Source organism: Cupressus sempervirens, chromosome 7 (genome assembly GCF_028749045.1).
Source record: "Cupressus sempervirens isolate cs-2001-9-10 chromosome 7, ASM2874904v1, whole genome shotgun sequence".
In the NCBI taxonomy this organism is placed as follows: domain Eukaryota; kingdom Viridiplantae; phylum Streptophyta; class Pinopsida; order Cupressales; family Cupressaceae; genus Cupressus; species Cupressus sempervirens.
In genome coordinates this window covers 618,277,167-618,289,922 of record NC_143124.1, presented here as the reverse complement: position 1 = coordinate 618,289,922, position 12,756 = coordinate 618,277,167, and positions in this window count along the sequence as shown.

Genomic DNA, 12,756 nt, shown 5'->3' with positions numbered 1-12,756 from the left:
TCAATACTTAGGAATTAAATAATAGTATGGGATTAATACAGAGTAGGGATTTTTTGTATTTGATAGTTAGGTCAAGTAAAGATAATTAGAACTAGAAATGCCTAATACAATAAGACTTAATTGATCAAGAAATAGATGTTGTGAGATTGATGCACTGAAATTGGTTTAGAATGCCAATGTGCCAATTTATGGGTATTATAAGAGTGACCCTATGGAGACTTGAACCTTGGTTATAGACACTACATGCAAGAAGCCCCACCATTTCACAAAAGGCACAAATAAAACTTATTTATTTTTGACAAAAATAATTATTCAATTAAATAAATTGATATTTATTTAATTATTAGGAGGATTAATTATTATTACATAAATGCTATAAAATAAAAGTAGGAGTATTAATTAAATAACATAATTATTTAAGTGATGTATAGACGTTAGGAAAAAATAATAATAATAACACTTTAATTACTTTATAGAAGACTAAATGATGAAAATTAGTTAGACATTTAGTAATTAAATAATCAATTATTTTTATTTAATTATGGGGTAATGGAGAAATATGAAATCAAATTTAAATATAGAAGAAAGATGCAAGTTAATTACAAAATTAAGATTAGTTAATCAATTAAGAGGAATATTAGTAAAATTATCTTATATGAGAAACATGTCAATTATAGGTGTCATAGGGGGGATTTTACCCTCTCGCCTTTTCCTTTATTTACATTATACCACTTAGTAGACCTCTTCTCTTACCAAATAGCTTGTTTGTAAAATTTCTTCCTTGTGCAACTAGTTGCAATACACTTGGTTTGAAAACATCTTTTTCCACATGAAAGGGATGACTTCATTGTCCATAGGTTGTATCTTCTCCCCTTTTGTCAATTGTAGATATACATATATTGGAGAGGATTTTCATAAATCCAACTCAAATAGAATGTGGGCATAAGTTGTGTGAAATAAATCTAGAGATCTCTCATCTGTCCTCAAAAATCTACCCAAAGTGTTCCTAAGAGCTTCAAAATAAGAGAAAAACTAGAATTAGAAAGGGAGATTTGGATGTTTTGCACACATAGGAGTTTTGTTGAAGGATTTTGAATTTAGGTCAAATTTTGACTACCTAGGTTTGAACTACAATAAGTACCTATTCTCCATACACTAATGAGATTAACACAATAATTTTCTTACTGAGTTCATTGTCAAATATCATCACAAAAAACCTTGAGCTCAAGGATATATATGCGCCTCCCCACATAGAATAGGGCTATAGTTTATTGTTATCAATTTAAGGAGATTTCTAAGGTTATGCCAAAAACCCTTATACCTCTCGATCAACCCAATCTCTATAAAAAAAATCATTTTTCAGGAACGTCTTCCTTAATCTCTTCATCAAAGCATATTGTTGACCTATATGTAGGGGTTTCTATATATAATGTACTCAAGTTTCTATTATAATATTTCTTCGTAATTACTTCTACAATCAATCAACTCTCCTTGTGACCACTCTCTATACCCCAAAAACCCTTTTTCTTCTTCTAGATGCATTCATGATTACCTTCTCCTACAAATGACACCTCACCATTTTCAAAACTCTTAAAACTATCCTATGCATTTCTTAACTCTTATTCCTTCCATCTATTCAAAGTAGGGTGTATATGTTTTTTATATTTAATAGTAGAAAAAAAGCATGTTAGCATTTACAAAGTCAAACAAAAATCCAATTAGAACAAGGTAAAGAGAAAATTATTAACAATCTACTAGTAGACAAATAATAACACACATCAAGAGTGGGTAGATAAATTTTCCACAATGTTAGGAAGATAATGTGAAACTAAAGAATGATATTTATTACATTAATAGGAAAGATATTTATTACATAAATAAGAAATTGTAAAATAAATACTATCACTAGGATCCCCACTACAAGGGGTAGAAAGTAGGAAAATCCTCATTGTGAAATTTTTAATACAAGGGACAGAGTGTTGATAAGGTTGAAAATTGATAGCTAAAGGTTAGGGTAGAGTATGAACAACAAACTGATAAGGGTCTATATGAGTAGGGAGTTGACAACAATACCAAGAGGTGGAAAAAGATCCACATGATATGAGGAAGCCAATCAATGACAAGAGCATCAATATAGGAGGGATCATCATAAACCTATAAAGAATCATCAAAAGAGTTAGAAGTGAGCATAATCAAAAGATCACTATTAGCGTCCTTCATTTTCTTTTCAACATGAGAGGAAATAATTTTTGCCAAGTGACCAATGAAGAGTATTAATGAAAATTTAATGAGAGACCCTTATAATCCAAGGATTGAGTGAATGGCCTATCCATAACCATGAGAACTACATATCTAGGGAGAGGTATGAATATGCCAATGTAAACTAATACATGTGAAAAGATAAAGAGGCCCATGGAAGCTGTGGAACAATTCACATACAAGAAATGACCAATAGAATTTTTGATTTCTGCAAGACAAGATTTTCCTAAAAAATGAAGGGTAATTTTGAGAAGATGAACCCACACTAGACACACATTGAGAGGCTTAGTAAGAGGGTTGAAGGAGGTTGTCTAGGGTTTGGACAAAAGAGAGTAGGTTTCCCAAGATCACAACTTTCTCAATACCAAATCTTGGTCATCAGAATAAAACTAAAATAATAATATAAAATTTCTTATCAAAAGAGAGCCTCCAATAATTTGTCACCTAATGGATAAAATCTTGTAGAGAAGGTTAGAAACTAGAAAATTAATTGGGAAATCCATAATGATGGTAGAAGTCCATATTTATACCACATACAGACCAAAAACCACTAAAGGGGAGGTCTTGAAGCAATAAAGAGAAACAAGAGCAACACAAAGCCTATTTTTAGGGTCAAGGATCCTAACATTCACAAAATGACTAGACCATGAACAAGTCTCTTGAAAGAGTGCCTAGTGAGAACACATGTAACAGTTGAATCTACAAGCAACACCTCAACATAAACCCCTACACTAAAATTTACAGCAATGCCAAATCATGAGACATGAACACCTTAAATACAATAGGTACAAAACCCCCAAGAACTACACACACCAAGTTAAGTTGGAACAAGGACACAACCACCATTGGAAAAAGACTAAGTGGCAAGCTAGAGGCTTCAAAAAACCCAATGATCCATTATAGGTTTCATGAATACCCTTTATCCATGACTTGGGAATTTTGGGTACTACATTTGAAGTAGGCCTATTCAAATTTTGGTGAGTGGTGATAGTAAGAGTTGTTTGGGTCATCAAGAGCAATAGAGATGACATAAGAATGTGTCTTATGTAGGGACACATATTTCACTAATACTATTTTGTAAGTTATATTTTTTAGTCACAATATTATTATCACTCCTATGTTGAAGTGATCTTCATCAATAATTTTGCATTAATAAAATTTTCTACATTTTGAAAAACCCTTTAGTTTTTCAATTTGTTGGAATCCTACCACACTCTTGTTTGAAATTGTTTCCCTAGAAAACTTTCTAGTTTTACTATTTTTAAAGATAGTTTTCAATGAGTTATAGTTAGTAATTACTATGAACATACAAATTATTACTCATTGTATCTTTTCTCCTTTTCAAAATCAATAGAGCACTTACTGTAAGTATAAGATTCACCATCTATTTATTTACCCCTTTGAGAGTTTGAATTTTATACTTTTGATATTGTGTTACCTTGACATGCATCATCAAAGTAGCTCACATGCTAATATAAATAGAGGGAAAAGATAATGGTGATAATTGCATACCCATAATCTTTCCCTTCTTTTAGCCCCATTTGACTAGAATGTCATTTAGGTAATAATAAATTTACAAGTGGCATTTTTTTTGGTTAAATTTTAATCGTTGTCTCATCCTAGCTTGTCCTTATCATTATGCATTTCAAGCATCCCATCATGATGTCAAGATTTTCCATTACAAAGTGCACCTAGGGAACTTTTGTATAGGTGGGTCTAAACCTGAAACTTTGAAAACCATAATTTAAGTTGACCCTTGTCACTCTTTGGCTACTAGTCATTGTGAGTCAACCCAACACATGGTCTTGTTTATTTGTGTTCTATATTGCATCTACAATCATGCCGTAGTTCATTATCATCACTTTCTAGAAAAAAGAACATTCTGTGTACATCAATAACACTAGCATTTCATTATTTGATTATGCCACCTAAGACATGATACATGCTTGTTTATTTTCATTCATATTTTTTTCATTATTAATATTTTTTTTCTCTCAAATGATTTGATTGAAGGAGAACAAAACCTTCTCAACAAGTTCTTAAATCAAATTCAAACACAAGTATAACAAACCAAGGGAGAATATACACCAATTTTCTATCAAAAAGTTAATATTGTTCAAGTTCATTTATGCATGCTAAGATCACTTCCACATAAGATTTAATTTTACATATATGTAAATTATAAAGATAATCAACTATATTATATATTTTAAGGCATTACTTCATAGAATTTGTATTTATTTATTCATAATCAATTTATAACTAGAGATGCAATACATCATAGTTCCTACCAATAGTGTAGTTAGTTTAAAGTAGATAGAAAGATATAGATAGAGATGATAGTTGGTACATGAAGATAGGTAGGAAGAGATACATAGAGAATGAGATATAGATAGAGAAGAGCACAAAGAAAAAATTAATTGATTATTTCTACTGTGATAAACTTTACAATTCTTGTTCTTGGTTCTCATCCCTAAATCCCCAAGGGTTGACTCTTTCGACAAGTTCAGGCCTATCAGTTTATGCAACTCTTTCTACAAGATCATCTCTAAAGTTATCACTTCCAGAATGCCTAAAATCCTCAATCTGATCATATCACAGCAACAATCTAGTTTTGTTCCTGGGAGACAAATCTTGGACTCGGTGCTGATGGTTCATGAGGTTATTCATTCTTTAGAAGCTTCCAAGTGGGAAGGTATGTTGCTCAAACTTGATCTTTCAAAAGCCTATGATCGGGTGGACTGGTCCTTTCTTGGGAAGGTCCTTCAGGCCTTTGGTTTTGACAATAAAGTGTGTAAACTCATTTCTCAATTGGTGTCTACTTCCTCTCTTGCTATTCTGATTAATGGAGCCCCCTCTGATTTCTTTAAACCTTCTAGAGGTCTCAGGCAGGGAGACCCCCTCTCTCCTATCCTCTTCATTATTTTAGTTGAATGCATTGGGAGGCTTATAGAACGTAAAAAGTCTGACGGAAGTCTTAAAGGGATTAAGCCTTCTTCGAGAAATGCCCCCTTCACTCATCAACAATTTGTGGACAACACTATAATGGGGGGGGGGGGGGGGGGGGGGGGGGGGGAAGCTTCTGTGAAAGAATCTAAGACTTTGAAGGAGGTTCTTGATACTTACTCTAGAGGGACTGGACAACTGATTAACTAGAACAAAAGCTTGACCTTCTTTGTTAACACCCCTAAAGTTAGACAAAGGAAAATTGCCAGAATCCTTGGTTGTGGGGTGGGCTCTCTCCCTTCATCCTATCTAGGACTCCCCTTGGGCTCCTCTCCCCCTGACTCTTTCTGGAATGACATTCTGGAAAGATTCAACAAGAAGATGGTTGGATGGAAAGGTGCCTCTCTCAGCCAAGCTGGGAAATGTTTACTGGTCAAATCCACTCTTTAGAACCTTTCCATTTATGCTCTGAGCCTTTTTGGAATTCCTGTGAAATTTGCAGAGAAAATGGAGAAAATCCAAAGAGACTTTCTATGGACCAGACTTGAAGGAAAGAAAAGGTACCCTCTTGTTGCCTGGGAGAAGATCTGCCTCCCCAAGAGGTATGGTGGTCTAGGCATTAGAAATGTTACCCATCTCAATAAGGCGCTTCTTGCAAAACAAATCTGGTGAATCTTCAATAACACTGGTGAATGGAGAGACATTCTGGTAAATAAATACCTCAAAAGACCCTCTCTTCAGTTTAATTTATTCAATGAGGATATCCCTAAAGGGTCGACTATTTGGAATGGTATCCTAAAGGCCAAGGACTTGGCTAAGGCGAGGGTCTCTTGGAAACTAGGCAATGGGGAGGATATTCAGTTTTGGTCTAACAGGTGGTTATGTCAAGGCCCACTTTCTAACAACCCAGTATTTGAGAGATGGGTGCAAGAATGCACAGAGCTAAATGGGTTTAAAGTAAGAAATTATAGGGTTGATCAGGAATGGAGAGACCTTTCCCTCATTTTCAAGGATTTGAAACCAATAATGACTATGCTTAACTCTTCAATCCCTAGTAATAATAAGGATGAGTTGGTCTAGAGGGATAATCCCAATGGAAGTTATTCTGTTGCTTCTGGCTACAACTCTCTCTGGGGTTTAAAGGAGAAACCCCCTTGGGGGGATGCCTAGCTCACAAGCCTCACTCCAAAGATCAACATATTTTATTGGTTGGCCCTTTAGAACAAAATCCTAATGCAAGATAATCTCATGAAGAGAGGCCATGTTATGCCCAGCAGATGACCACTCTGTAAAAACCAGTCTGAGTCGGGAAATCATATCTTCATTCAATGTGACTTTTCTAGGGAGGTGTGGAGTTCTCTTAATCAGGAAATGGAGATTCTCTGGTGCTGGCCGGATAACCTCATCGACTTTTTCAGTCATTGGAAAAGCCTTTGTAAAATTGCAAGTTGGCAGGATAATTATGCCTGGTTTTTGCCTCACTTCTGCTGAAGCATCTGGAAGGAAAGGAACAACAAAATTTTCAGGGATAGAGAGGAGCTAGCAATAATTCTGGGAAGGTAGATTTTGAAAAACATAAAAGAAAACCTTCAAGTGATAAGGGAGGGGGAAGTTGATATAGGGGACAGGAAGATAGTTAAAGAAAAAGACAGGAATCCCAAAAGACAGGATGCCAGATGGATTCTACCCCCGGAAGGATGGTCAAAACTCAACTTCGATGGTGCTTCTAAGGGTAACCCTGGCCCCTCTAGAAGCGGTGGAATTATAAGAAACAATTTTGGGGAGGGGATTGCAGCCTTTGCTCTCCCGCTTGGAACCCAGACCAACCATTTGGCCAAAGCCAGAGCCGTGTGCAGTGTGGTAAAGTTGGCTTTTGAAGCTGGCATTTCCAAGCTTTGGCTTGAAGGGGATTCCAAAAAAATAATTAACAATATTAATGGAATCTCCCCCCCTCGTGGTCGATTGCAAATATAATTAATGAGACATGTGTCGCCCTCACAAAATTTGAGAAGGTCCACGTCACTCATGTGTTTAGAGAGGCAAACCTAGTTGTTGACTGGTTCGCTAACAAAGGGGTGGGAGTAGACAAAGAAATGACCTGGTATTCTAGAAAAGATTTTTTGATGGAGACTAAGTCAATAATTGAGCTGGAGAAAATCCATGAAAGTATGGGTCAATCTAACTGTTATCATGTTTAATAAAGAAAGATTGGATGTTGGCATGAGCCATAATAAGTTTCTTGGTTTTCGTAATCTCAAGGGATTTTTTCCATCATTTCAACACGTTTGGAGGATCATTTTCATTTTCACTTGCTATTGTATCAAAGAGGCAAATGATCACGAACCCAATAATAGAAACAGAGCCAAAATCTTGGCTAAAAAAAAATTGCAGAGATTGGGGCTCATGAGAATAGTTGAAGAAAAAATGGATGTCATGATTGGAGAACAGAGCAGAAAGGAGCCTGTGGGTGAAGTGGAGAAGTGGAAGAATATGGGCAAAGTCTAGAAAAAATTGGAAAAGGGCAGGGTTGCGAATTTTTTTGAGAAACTCCATGGTTTTGACCCTGAGGTCACCAACAGTATGGTGAACTCATAGAACAATGGCAAGGTCAAGGTGAACGTGATTTCTTTCCAAATCATAGAGGAGGTGGTTGCAGAGGTCACTGGTATCCTTATGGAGGGTTTCAAATTCTACAGGGACAAGAAACTTTCGTCCAATGCAGTCAAGGAGTTTGTGAAAAATTCTGTAGAGATGAACAAGCTGGAAAAGAAAGAGTCTTTCTATGTGACGGAGACTATAAAGAAGTTCTGGAGGTATGTTTTATATTCCCTCATTGATTATGTTACCCTGGACCCTAGGTTTGATCGGGTCAGAACTCACCATTTTGTGATTTTAAATCATTTTCGCCATAAGAGTAGAATTTCCATTCCCTTTTACCTTCTCACTTCTATAAACAAGGAAATCTCTAGTTTCAAGAAGAAAGCCACTGTTAACCCTGCTTTGCATGAGGGATTATTGCTCCTCATCCATGAGCATTTCAAAGCTTATTCTTTATGTAATAACCCTCCTCAAGTTGAGGATGTAGACAAAGGCAGCTCCAGCTTTTCTTTAGACTCTGATGACATTGAGAGCATTAGCTTAGAGAAGGAGAATGTTACCTCAGGAAAGAAGAAAAAAGGTCAAGATAAGAAACAGTCCACAACTACAACTCCCAGTAGGAAAAGACCTAGGGATCACGGCAAAGCTCAAGCAAAAGAGAGTTATGCTGAGGAGGAGGAGGAAATGGATTCAGAAGATTCTGACAAAGTGTCAGAGGAGGAGTCAGAAGAGGAGAAACTTGGGAAAAAATGGAAGAGGGAGGTAGTGAGAGTTGAGGAGACTAGAAATCAGAGGACAGATGCTATTCCTCTTCCCCTCTCCCCTATCCAGTCTCAGCCTCCTTTGAAGGAAAAAGTGAATGTCATCACTGGTGAGAATGAGGGGGAAGTGCAGGTCAATAATAGAAGAAAGGCCTGGAAAAATTTCAATGTGAGGACTACTACTATGGGGATTTTTAGGGAAGTTATGAACCCTCAAATCCTAGTGGACAACCTGGAGGAGCCTAGGCTCAATGAACTCATAGACCCAGCTATCTTGGCCATTTCAGAAAATGCAAGGGAGACTGGAATGAACCTTCTGAATAATGCCCACAGTAGTATGATTTACAACTTTAGATCAATCAAATGGCTCTTCCATGAGCTGGAGGAAGTTAGAGAAAGGGTATCCCAGATGGAAAGTACTAAGAATAAGACAGGTATTGACAGCTAGGAGGACCAGGATAACAGAGAAAGCTTAAATGAAAGGAGATTTAGAAATCTTGAAAACTACAACCACAACCTGGCAAGTTAGATGATTTCTCTCCTGAGTTTGATGAATGACAACATCCAATCCCTTGCTGGTAAACTTAAGGATAGGGGCTTCCTGGTGGAGGAGGGAGGACAGAACAGGGATAAGGCTAGGCCGAATGATGACAAGGCCACTATCAGTACATTGACCAATATGGATCAGGGCATGGAGAAGGTCTAGGATCAAATGGAAAAGGAGCAACAAAAGATAGTCGAGGGAGCTCAGACTATGCAGGAAATGGAGAAGATAACTGAAGACTAGTTTTCTTGTCTTTTGTAATTTTGTCTTTCTGGCTTTTGGCTTTTGGACAGGCTTTCTATAGTTTGTTTTAGTTAGTTTGTTTTCTGGCCTTTTTGTGGGCCTTTGTTTTGGGCTGGGCCTTCGGGCTTTTTTCAGCTATTGGACCTCTGTTTTGGCTGGGCTTCTTTTGCTTATTATCAGCCTTGTTTTTTGTAAAACTTATGGGTTTCAAGATCCCTTAAAATCTGTTTATCTTATCAAAAACTTTACAATTCCTACCATTATATGCACATTTTAAAAATTAATTTATTTGCAAAGGAGGGTTAAAAAAGATGCAATATTGTTATTTATTGACAAGTTTCTAAGCTCTTAAGATGTGTCTTCATTCTCACATTAAAAAATTATAGTAAACAATAATTTGCACTTTGGGAATTCACATTTTTAGGGGCATAGTGACACCATTTTTCTACTTGAATATGCATAATAAATTATCTTACACCTATTATAAAATAATATTTAAATTAATGTAATTATTTAATATATTTATAATTAACAATTATTATATCGTTATTGTGTGCGTGAGAGAGGGATAGGGAAGTAGAGATATATGTTAGAGTGATAGAAAGAGAGGGACATGAGGAGTTGGTGATAGAAAGATAAAGAGATGGAGAGATAGGCATTGTGTGTGTGTGTGTGTGTGTGTGTGTGTGTGTGTGTGAGAGAGAGAGAGAGAGAGAGAGAGAGAGAGATGAATTTAAATGATATTAAAAATACTTATTCATATTTTTATCTTGAACAAGAGAAATATACTAGTGAGAGAGTTAAGTGATGTTGAATAATATGTTTGAGAGTTGAGTCTATGTATGAAATACGTGTCATATATCTATAAGAAATAGTCTATTTATTGATAAGTAAAAAAAAATGCCAATAAATAAGCTTAATATAATAATTTGTATGCTTCCTACATATTTTGAATTATTTACTTCAATAACACATGGCTAGGGAATTTTATTATGTCACATTATTGTAAGTTTAATTTAGATAATATATTATTTTCACAAACACCTTGATATTTTCAAATATATAATCTAATTTTTAAATTAATGAACAAATCAAGATAAAGATTTCTTGATCAAAATTTGAAAATATTAATAATTGAGTAGTACATTCACATGTGACATTTGTGTGTACAAAATTAGAACCAATAATCTGAATCATTAACCTATAAATGGATACATAAGTTGTATTATATTGTATATTAAAATATAATCGGTTCAATGAATTTAATTCCCACCAAAGCGTGATGCTAGTTATAAAATTTAGGGTATTCTAAAGAAAGACAACATAAACATGAAGGTTAACATGCCCAACCATGGGTGACATGTAATAAAGCTAATAATGTACATCATAAGCTATTTTTATCTCATCTATAACCTTGTTTTTGATCTATTATCTTATTAAATTGTTTTTCTAGATCTATTAAAAAAGAAAATCTAGATAGGTAGATATTTGTGACAACCTACCTAAAGATTTATTTAAAAATTTTCAAAAATAAATAATCTTATGAAATAATTTTATAGTTACTAATCTCTTGATTTAAATAATGAGAAAAATAAATAAATCTCCATAATATCAATATTAATTCCACTTCTATTTTAATTGTAAGTCTATTTTACAAAATAAATTCTTATTTAAATCAATTAAATGTATTCTAATTAATTATAATTGGAAGTCTAATATAATTTGAAATTATCTAATAATTATTATAACTTATTTCTATAATTTAAATTTAAGTAATAAAATATAATAATACATAAAAGGTGTGTGGATTGTTTTGCATGTAGGTCATGCTTCTTGTATGTCATATAAGTTTCCACATTTTCAATCAAATTTTATGTCTTCACAAATCTAGAAACAGTACATGTAACAATACATTGAGATTCTCATAATTCTTTGTCAAATATAAAAAGGATGCTTATAATATAAAGGATCATTTTGTGCTTTCTTCCATCAAACATCAAGAAAATAGCAAGATTTATAGTATAATCTACAAGTTTGACCAAGATTGTTACAATTATTATTTTTGGCTCTTTGGACAAGTGATCTATTCACATGACATGTTTTAAAAGAAGAAACAAAGTTTCATAAAATCATAAATTAAAAAACTAAGAATCATGTATTCATGATGTTTAGTTTAGCACAAATTCTGGCAAAAATTTCATTATGGCACTATTGGTAATATAATTAGAGTTTCTAATTTTCTCCTTTTAAGTTTATCAATGATATAGGATGGGAGAAGGTTAGTATAAACCATTAGTTACAAAAAACCATAGCTACATTGATACTTGTGCCTATATTAATAAAAAAATAAAATTACAAAACTCAAATTTTGTCAAGTTTAATTGAGAAAAGGCTACATCAACACTAAATCCTAAGGCCATTATACCTAGATAAGTTTCATATTTATCTAGTTCCTTGTACCTTCATAAGCTAATGGCTATAACCAATTAGGATGACTAGAATGTAATTTTCAACGATCTTGTTATATACTTATTTTTACATATATATACACAAAAAGAAAGAATAAATCTAAGTTACTAGGAAATAGAAGAGGATTCATATATGGGTATTGGAAATGAAGTAACCACTAGAAACAAAATAAAAAACAAATAGATTTTTTTTTAGTAATACAAAAATGAAACCCCTAGAAGTGTGTAGGAAACAGTGGTATCTTCTAGACATTTTGAGGACAACCTGGATAAACAATGAGAATAAATTTCTTCCCATTTAACATGGATTTGTTTAATAAACTCTCTCATTTTTTTCTTACATTAATTCATAGGTCTAAAGTAAAATCCTTAAACATGCCCATATAATCAATCTGTCCAAATAAATTCTAGAGGGAGTTCTTTTTTGTTGCATACTCAACTACAAATAATTTGACATCTGTAATGTTACTAATTTTACATCTATAATTTTTTTATAATCATATGTACACTGGTGAGACCCTGTATAGTCAAATACAAATGAACATATTACTAAAGATCATGAATTCATAGATGTGATTTCATAGTAAAATTAGTTAAGAAAATTTTACTCTTACCACTATTAGAAATGACTAGCTTTTATTTCTAAAATAACCACTAGCACAATCCGAAAGATGAAAGATAATCTTGTGTTCTTAGTAATCTATACCATTTATTTTCTTTATAAATATCAGATATCACAAGGATCATTTGAAATATTAGAAAATAATTTGCATTTATATGACTTAGGAAAGGAATAACAATTTTCATATTGTCAAGTTACTATTTAATAGGCCAACATAGCCTAAAATGAACTAGAAGACACATCCAAAAATCATTTCTCCCTACATCTCTCTCATGATATGTTGAAAATATCAGCTAACCCAATAAATATTTTAAT